Raw genomic sequence first — 10,115 nt, 5'->3', positions numbered from 1 at the left:
GAACAATGCTACAACTACCTAACAATTTAATTAATACCCTTATGGTGAGCTGGGCTACATTTGAAGAAATCAGAGAACAAATGAACATCTGTGAAATCTTATTGAAAGGATTCGTTCTCTCCTCATGAAGCTTACAGTTTAGTGGGGAAAACATAGCTTTAAGAGTAATTAATGACTGATTAATATTATGAGCACATTCCACATGGCAGGCACTTGCTATATGCTTTACAGAATTATTTCATTTAATTATCAGGATTTAGCCCAAAAGAATTTGAAATATCTAACAGGTGGTTTTGCAAGCCACACTAGATTTTTCTTTTCTTTTCTTTTTTAAGATGCTCTCTTTTATTTATTTATTTATTTATTATTTTTGGCTGCATTGGGTTTTCGTTGTTGCATGCAGGCTTTCTCTAGTTGCGGCGAGGAGGGGCTACTCTTCCTTGCAGTACGCAGGATTCTCACTGAGGCAAGCCACACTAGATTTTTCTGTTGCTACTATTTCTCTTTTACAGCTGAAGAAACTAAGCTTTAATGAAGTTGATTAACACCCACCCTCCCCCCAAAAAAACCTGACACATGTTTGCTTTGATAAGCATTAGATCACACTGTACTTCCTTCTTCGACTATTGAGGAAAGTTTGTAGATGACTCTTCATATAATGACTTGTAGAAGAAGAAGAATGCCAAACCCAGTAAGATACATTCTTATTTTTCTTGACTGTAACATTTATCATACTATATTGTAACTGTGTTTACTTGTCTATCTTCCTGGATACTGTGAATTTTTTTTTGAGGTCAAGGACTTTATTTGATACATATTTATACCCATAATTCCTGGCACAAGATAGCTAGGAATGGCTATTTGTTTCAATTAACGAACAGGTGAATGATTGAACAGAAGAACAACTTTAATGTTAGAAAGGAAAACTATTTGCTTGATAATTCACTATGTATTATGTCACCTAATGACAAATGAAAAATCTGACATCCCTACACCTTGCCTGGGTTGCTATTTGAGATTTCAAGAGCATTGGTTTCATACAATACTCTCCCCAACCCTGCACCATTTACTTCCTTCACACATTCATTATGACTCATAAACTCCCAAGGAAAAATGAATACAACATCTGTTTAATAATGCTTTATTTTTGAAAGTGTCCAAAATTGCAAATGAACTCGTCTATGTGGACATCTTATTTCCACTTTCATATGCATAACTTCTTATATGGACGTATTATTTCCACTTTCATATGCATAATTTTTTCTCTCTTTAAAGATCCTGCTTAAAAATACCTATGTTGTGAAGTCTTCTTGATATTCAGAGACATTTGCTACTAATACACTGATCTCTACTTTTCCTTAATTTTGTGTCAGCCTTTTGTTACACATGTTACTCTCTTATTCCCTTTCAGATTTTAAGCTTCTTGGTGCCAGGAACCATATCACGTTCCTGTCTATTTTCCAGAGTTATCACAATGCCTCGCATATAGAAACCTCCTTTTGAATGAATGGATGACATTATGCTAAGTAAAGAAGCGACTATGAGGTATAAGAGATCATTACTGTTACTGAAGAACTTTACTCAAAGGGGGAAGACAGGACCTAAACGGAAAGATAAATAACAATACCAGAAAGCAGAGATTATGAGCCAAAAAGAACAGCAATAGCTTGTGCTCAGGAAAGCATTCTGGGCTCCTTGTTTGTACCTAATGACTCATATTAACCTCATTAGCTTTTGTTTGAAGAACACCTTGAAATATTTCATAGTGCCATACGCCCATCCATACACAAAAAATGTGTGGCTTTACTTTGTAGGTAGGTAGATAAGGAAAAATGTGACCTGATCATCCTCTTCCTCTCCCAGTGCAGGAAATAAGAGATTCAGAATAGAAATATTAAACGAAGGAAACGTAATACACTTGTATCTGCTACTAGTTATCAGCTCTTACAGAATCTCTAGACTGAAAGCTCCAAAGAGGAAGGGCTGTGCCTGACAGAGCACTTGGCACATAATACTTATACGATAAATACCTTTAAATGATTGAACAGTACAGCAACTATTAGATGATGAATAGTTATTACCTAGTTACAAAACTCTTTTAAACAATAGAACAGTAGAGTACAAAATGAAACTCTTTAACTTTAATTCAGTAAAGAGAGAAAGCATTTTTGTCCTTTACTAATATATACTCATTTAGATATTTTATTCAGTCTGAAAGGCATTTCTTAAAATTATCAACATGGGTCAAGTACTGGGCTGGGTCACAGAAACACCAAATAATAAGATCTTTTTTTGCTTAAGCTGCGATTTCTGACTCTCTGAACTGTAAGGTTTGGTAAAAGCAGATGCTCAATAAATAGTAGCTATTATAATTCCCTACCTAAGACTGGCTAGAATTGAATATATATAAATCAGTACAAAATAGCTGTGCTGGCTAACCAGCCTTGGAGAGAATGTGTATAATCCAACCTTGTTAGGCTGAAATGATTTAAAACAGTCTTGACCAAGAACTCTTGGAATACTGCTGTCAACTCAAGTGGCAGGAAGCTTGAGAGCTCAAACAGAACAATGTTGTCACATTAATTTTCCAAGGTCTCTACTCTGTTGTTGATTTCCCAACTCAGAAACCTTAAGTGGAATCCAGTGCACTATATAGTGATTCTAAATTCCTTAACAAAGCAGTGCAGGCTATCTAGATTTTGGATTCTTTTTGGCAACATCCTCCATTAACCTCCCTGTCATGTACTCTAATGTAATTTCCTTAGTCTTGCTAACCTTCAGTTTACTCATCTATAAAATAGTAATAATACAAGTTCCTGTTGCACGCAGTAGTTAAAAAAGGTTAGCAGACAAGCCTGTCACTTAGATCACTGTAAGTGAATAAGAGATGCTGTCATTACGTATTTCAAAAAAATCATGTAAAATCGTTATCTTATTTGACCAGATTATTTTAAGTAAACGTCATATATGTACTTAGAAATCTCCTGTGTTTAAAACCAACACATTATCATTACGCTAACCTACGCTTAAGAAGAAACTATTCTTATGAGAACAGTAAAAAAATATATTCCAAAGAGTAAAATGAGATACTTTATGCATAATACTAATATTTCTTTCATAAGTTGAAAGTGATTAGATCAGTCAATATGGCAATAAGGACAAGATAAATCTGTCTTTGTACAGACATGAACTAAATCAAAGAGTATTACACTCATCTCTGGAATATGTTTGAAAGAAAACAATTAAAATTATTTTAGGTCCTTTATCCCCAGGCTCTAATACATATTTACTTTTTAAAAATACTTTAATGTTCTAAAAAAAAATACTTTAAAGCTTCATGACAAAGGAAACCATAAACAAAGCAAAAAGGCAACACACAGAATGGGAGAAAATATTTGCAAATGAAATGACCGACAAGGGATTAATCTCCAAAATATACAAACAGCTCACGCAGCTCAATATCAAAAAAACAAACAACCTAATTAAAAATGGGCAGAAGATCTAATTAGACATTTCTCCAAAGAAGACATACAGATGGCCAAGAAGCACATGAAAAGATGCTCTAACATCTTTACTAACAATTAGAGAAACACTAACTAGAGAAATGCAAATCAAAACTACAATGAGATATCATCTCACACCGGTCAGAATGGCCATCATCAAATAATCTACAAACAATAAATGCTGGAGAGGGTTTGGAGAAAAGGGAACGCTCTTGAACTGTTGGTGAGAATGTAAATTGATACAGCCACTATGGAGAGCAGTATGGACGTTCCTTAAAAAACTACAAATAGAACTACCATACGACCCAGCAATCCCACTACTGGGCATATACCACGAGAAAACCATAATTCAAAAAGAGTCATGTGCCAAAATGTTCATTGCATCTCTATTTACAATAGCCAGGACATGGAAGCAACCAAAGTGTCCATCAACAGGATGAATGGATAAAGCAGACGTGGCACATATATACAATGGAATATTACTCAGCCATAGAAAGGAACGAAAGTGAGTTATTTGTAGTGAGGTGCATGGACCTAGAGCCTGTCATATAGAGTGAAGTAAGTCAGAAAGAGAAATACAAATACTGTATGCTAACACATATATATGGAATTTAAAAAAAAAAAAAACTGTCATGAAGAAACTAGGGGCAAGATGAGGATAAAGATGCAGACCTACTAGAGAATGGACTTGAGGATATGGAAGGGGGAAGGGTAACCTGGCACAAAGTGAGAGAGTGGCATGGACATACATACGCTACAATCGTAAAATAGATAGCTAGTGGGCAGCAGCCACATAGCACAGGGAGATCAGCTCAGTGCTTTGTGACCACCTAGAGGGGCAGGATAGGGAGGGTGGGAGGGAGGCAGTTGCAAGAGGGAATAGATGTGGGCACATATGTATAACTGATTCACTTTGTTATAAAGCAGAAACTAACACACCATTCTAAAGCAATTATACTCCAAGAAAGATGTTTTAAAAAAAAAAGAAATATAGGTCTCAATCAAGTTTCTAGACACTGGTTAGCAAACAAAATCTATAGATCCCATACACCAGTTAACAATCAATTATAAAGTGAAAGAGTAAAAAGGTTTTAATCCCTTTAATAACAGAAATACATGGCCCCAATGAAGAAATCTAAAAATGATATGCATGCAATGCTTATACTTTAAATGCATAAATAAATGTGAATTTTACCAGGGGAAAAAAGTTGCTTTCTGGTATAAAATGTCATCCTTTTCATCTTTATGCTTTAAAGGAAAAAAAAAAAAGGCCAAAAAAGTGCCTGCCTTCTGCCAGTCCAAAATCTTAATTCCAAATGATGATACACAGGACCCAGAAAATGGTTTCCTTGAAGGATTCAGCCTCTGAATGAAACAGGCTGTGCTCAAAGTCTGGCTATATATGTCCCACACCAATTTCAATTCAATCAGTACTACCCCAAATCTAATACCCTCATATCCAATCAAAATCTCTAATTTGATCCCTCATATTTTTCAAGTCCCTTCCAACTGACACACTCCTTACCCAGTTCTAGAAACCCTCTCATTCCCATTAGATCACAGTTCACTAAATGAGGTGCTTTTTCCTGAAAATCTTTGTGATTTTTACCAAGAAAATATTAAGAAAAATATTAACTTCACAAGTAGGAAAATAGTTTAAAAATAAAAACTCAAGGAAAGGATATCCCAATGTATAGTACCCTCTCTCTCGCTCTCTCTCTATATATGCATAAATAGTGTCATTTTTTAAAACTTCTGGTAGGAAAATAACTCTTTTGCTCATAAGCACAAATTACAGAAATAAAGGGACCTACCTTCTACCAACAAAATCCTGATTCCAGTTGGAGATATTCAAGGACCCAGAGAGAGAGAGACAGTGTTCTCTGGGCAGCTGGCCTCCAAATGCAGACCCATGTCCTGACGGCTCTGGCTTTCTACCTGGGCAAAGGTATAATCTGATCAGCACCAGTCAACGGTAATTGCTCTCGTTGATCAGCCCACTTTGTCTGCGCCCCTTTGAGTTTTTAAACCAGTCTTACAGCAAACTAAGAGGTTGCAAATAAAAGGAGTGGGAAAGTCAAACCAAGCAATTATTAAACTAAAGAAACCTGGTCTAGCAGCAATTAATATCGAATGTATTTATAAGGTAAAAGAAGGGCAGGTTTAGTTATGAAAAAGAAAAACTCGTGGGAAAGATTACAATGATGCACTTTACGCACCTAGACACATAGCACTGAGACACAGAACACAAAGACTGAGAATTATAAGGTAAAACTGACATATCTGCAATCATCGTGTGAGGTTTTTTTTTCAAACACCGTTCTTCCAGAAACTGATACATGAGGACAGAAGAAAATTAATACTGTTATAAAAGTATAAACAATATAGTTAACAACTTTGACTATATTTCCTGCAGCAACCACATAGCAAAATGCTTTTCAACACATATAAAACATTTACAAAATTTTACCGCTGTTAAGACCACATAATAAATCTCAATAAAAATTCCACAGAATCTACATATTGAGTACCCTCTTGATCAATCTTTTATTTCAATCATGAAATAAAATTGAAAGTCAATAATGAAAAAAGGGAACACCACCATATTTATTTAAAAATGAATATCCACGTAACATCTACAACAATATCCATATAATAGCTAAAAATCTATTGATTTTTCTGTTGTCTGCAAGTAGTTAGTAAAAACTAAACCAAAATACCTCAGAATTATTTGAAAGAAAAAAAAGATAAAAATGATAAAACAATTCAAAAAACAAAAGGGAAAACAACCATATACAAAAATATAAATGATTAATAAAATAGAAGTCTGTTACTTAAAAGATAAAATAAAGAAAGAACTGGTTAATAAATTATATAGTACTCCCTGCTACAGGAAGAGAGTGCTCCCTGCGTGGGAGAAGCTGGTGCAGAGTGGCAAGTGGTGATGGGACTCGGGGAGGGGTAGTCATTTTATAGAGGTGGACCCTGCCAAACCCCATTTTAACCAGGTCAACATCAAGAGTCATAAACTGGGAATTCCCTGGCCGTCCAGAGGTTAGCACTCCGCGCTTTCACTACCTAGGGCCCAGGTTCGATCCCTGGCCAGGGAACTAAGATCCCACAAACTGCGAGGTGTGGCCCCCCCCAAAAAAAGCCATAAATTACTTTGATAGTATATGTCCTTGATATGATGTGATTAAAATGTGACAAAATTCCCTCCGTAATCTTCCTCCAAGAAAACAGAGAAACTCAAGATAATCATAAGAAAAGCATCAAATTCCAATAGAGGGGCATCCTCCCCCAGACTGTCAGGTTTCTATATAATCTTTTGGTCAAAAACAAGGAAAGTCTGAGAATCTGTTACAGCCAAGAGAAACCTAAGGAGACATGAAAACTAAATGTAATTTGATATTTTAGATGAGATCTTGGAACAGAAAAAGGACATTCCGTAAAATGTGAGGAAATCTGACCTTTAGTAGACAGTAACATATTGACACTGGTTCATTAATTGTCATCAATATACCATGGGAATTAAGATGTTACTAAAAGGGGGACATGCAAGTGGCGTCGGGTCAATACTCCCTGATCCACGTGCTCAATGCTTTGTAAATCTAAAACTGCCCCAAAATTTAGGTATTACTAAATATTGTAAATAATAAACAAACAGGAGAAGGCATCAATAAACAATATTAGAATGAAAAAAATTTGAAACATAATCTGAGTTTTGGAAACAGTCTACCAGACAGCACATTATAAACCAAATGATTCTATGAACCACTATGTGGCATAATCTTTTAGAGCACTTTTAAAAATATTTTAAATTATGAAATATAAAGTGTTCACAGAAATCTATAAAGCATATATGTACACTTCAACAAATAACTATAGAGTAAGCAGAAGTGGAACCAGTACCCAGGTCAAGAAATGCAATATTGCCAGGCACCTGGCTGCCTGACTTGTGCTCTTTTGCCCAGATTACAGCCCCTTCTGCCTCCTGGACTGACCTTATCCTAACTATTCACATAGTAATTTTGGTAAACATTATAAAATTAAAACTCTGTCCATTTTTGAAAACTTTATATAACCTTGAAGAATCACAATTGTATTTATGTCCTTTAGTGTATTTTTGGTGTAGTTTTTCATCACTTACGCCTTTGCATGCAGCTGGACTTTTCTGTTTCAGTACTGTAAAGTATTCAACCATATAATCGTGTTGGGCCGGCTCCTGTGAGAAGGGTGTCTGTCGCGCTTCTGGGGCGAGCTCCCTCCTTCCGGAGCCCGATGGACAAGCCTGGGGGCGGCAGAGGTTGTGCCCCGGCTGTGGCCGCGAACGCTCCTGTGGGCCGTGTTCTTACCCATACCGCAGACCCCCGGCCCACCCCCCGCCCAGTCGTGGACTTGGCGGCTCGTGGAGCGCCTCCGTGGGCCCAAAGGGGAGAGTCGATTGGTGGGGGATGACGCACCGTCGGTGAGAAAGCCTTCTCTAGCTGTCCGAGAGGGAGCCTTTGGGTACCGGACCCCCAGCCGCTGCCCCTCTCAAGCGTGCAGTGGTCACGGTGGCGACCGCCAGAACACGTGGGCAGAGCCCCTCGCCTTCGCTGGAGGGCTTGCGCCGGCCCTGCGGTGGGGCCGAGCGCCGCTCTTTGCCTGCCGCGTGCTGCGCCTTCCCGCTCTGAGTCGTGGGAAGGTCCCGCCAGGCCTGCGTCCGGCGCGGGGCCGCGCGTATGCGTCTGCGTGCGCGTGCGGTGACCCCGTTGGCTAGCCCAAGGGGGCGTGGACGCCCGGATGTCCCGGCTCCCCAGTCCCGCAGCCGCGAGGAGCCTGTCGCGCCTGCCCTCTCCGCGAGTCGCAGCCGGTGGCGGTGTGTGGGAACGGTGCGGGTCGCCTCGCTCGGGAGCGTTTCCCTGGGGCGCGAGCACCGGGGGTCGGACTTAGATGAAGGCGGATCTGGCGAGGACGGAAAGGTTGAGTTTGGGTGGATGGGTCCCCCCGTGCCACGCGGGGGGACCGTCGCACGCGGGCCCTGGCGGCGGGACCGGGTCGTGGGAGGTCCCAGGGTGGCTGGGCCTGGCCGGCGTCTCAGGCGTCGTGGGACCGCCTTCGTGTGTGTGGCGGTAGGACCCCGCACTTGTTTTCCTGGTGGTCCGGTAGTGTCTCGGCCCTTCCTCTCCTTGGGCAGCGCCCCGCGCCCCTGCCCCGCGGCCCTCGCCGTGTGTGCGTGCCGCCACCTCCCCGTCGCCGCCGGCCCTCACCCGCCCCCACCCCTCCGCGCCCCCTTCCCCGTCTGGGACCGAGCCGGCCTCGCCCACGTGAGGGTGTCACCCCCCCGCCCACGGTCCTCAAGGACAACGGCATTCCCTTCGGTCGGGTCACTCAGGAGGCTGGAGAGTTCATGGTGACGTTTCCCTATGGCTACCACTCTGGCTTCAACTGCGCGGAAGCCATCAATTTTGCCACCCAGCGCTGGATCGATTATGGCAAAGTGGCCTGGGAATAGGGCTCTGCATGACCTTTGGAAAGATCTTCGTCAGAATAAGGGAGATTTCAGGTGAGCACCCTTAGGATATTAAAAATGGGTGGTTGGGTGGGGACTCTAAAAGGGACCTATAATTACCAGCTGCGAAGGGAGTTGGATGTTAGAATAGTAACATTAAGACCAGAGCTTTGTATGGTACTGACATTGTGTGTATGTGTGTGTGTGCGTGTCTTCTGTTTCCTGAAGCAATATGGAATGGAGACTTTGTTTTCTTGGAGCAGCACGGAAATAGGAAGGTGGGGAGGCTTTATCTTCCTTTCCAGCCAGGCTTCGAGATGGAACAATAAGATGAGTGTGGGCATGAAGAGGTGAGGAAGATGGGCCGTGTCCCTGGCATGCACTGTAGAGAAGAAAGGAGACTTGGGGAGGTCTGCATTGTCACCAGACTGTGAGGCCCCCTTCCCTGGCCCCTCTCCAGAGCTGCAGAAGCTTTCCTTCCTCATCATGGCAGAGAGAGTTGACCTCCAGGGGAAGCTGACTCTGTCCATTATGAAGTTTTGTCCTTGGTATGGGAAATTCCAGAAAGGCTATTACTCTGGATAGTAATAACAATTCTCTATTCGGTTCTTCTTCCCTATCACCTCTCCTGCAGCCTCTTATTTTTCTTTTAATGGTGAAGTAAATAAATGTGATGCTGTTGATGTGGTTTTGTGTTGTCCCTCCAGCCACAAACTCAGTCCATCCGTGGACCCACTCTGTATGCGTATGTGCAAAGTTGAATCTGAAGCGTGATGTCTTTCGTAAAGCAAACTTTTCCATAGTCACTGCTTTGAGCTTTCCAGCAGTTACTTAGAGGGGAGAGCTGAACTTAGAGTCAGCAGAAATGGCATTCAAACCTGCGCTTTGCTACTTTCTAGTCGTGGGACCTTCAGCCAAAAAATCATTGATTTTCTCTGAGCCAGAATTACAGTGCGAGAATTTTGTGACGATACTGGGGATGTAAATGTGACAGGCATGGAAGAGGTGCTCAGTTAATTTGATGTGCATCCATACACTCTCCTGGCCTCTAGGGCCAGCCCAATGCCTAGGACATCCACTCGTATTCTTTCTGTGATGCTCAGTTCTACTGTTGTTTT

The 10,115-nt window shown here is 41.0% G+C and overlaps 1 pseudogene; it reads left to right on the top strand.

The window, feature by feature from the left end:
• Positions 1–8,199: 8,199 nt before the first annotated feature.
• The window catches only part of LOC132597707 (lysine-specific demethylase 4D-like), an 82,634-nt pseudogene continuing 80,718 nt past the window's right edge, over positions 8,200–10,115 (top strand).

The sequence above is a fragment of the Globicephala melas genome, chromosome 8 (genome assembly GCF_963455315.2).
Source record: "Globicephala melas chromosome 8, mGloMel1.2, whole genome shotgun sequence".
NCBI classification, from domain to species: domain Eukaryota; kingdom Metazoa; phylum Chordata; class Mammalia; order Artiodactyla; family Delphinidae; genus Globicephala; species Globicephala melas.
Note: the sequence above shows the minus strand (reverse complement) of the source record. Positions and strands in the feature narration are given on the sequence as shown.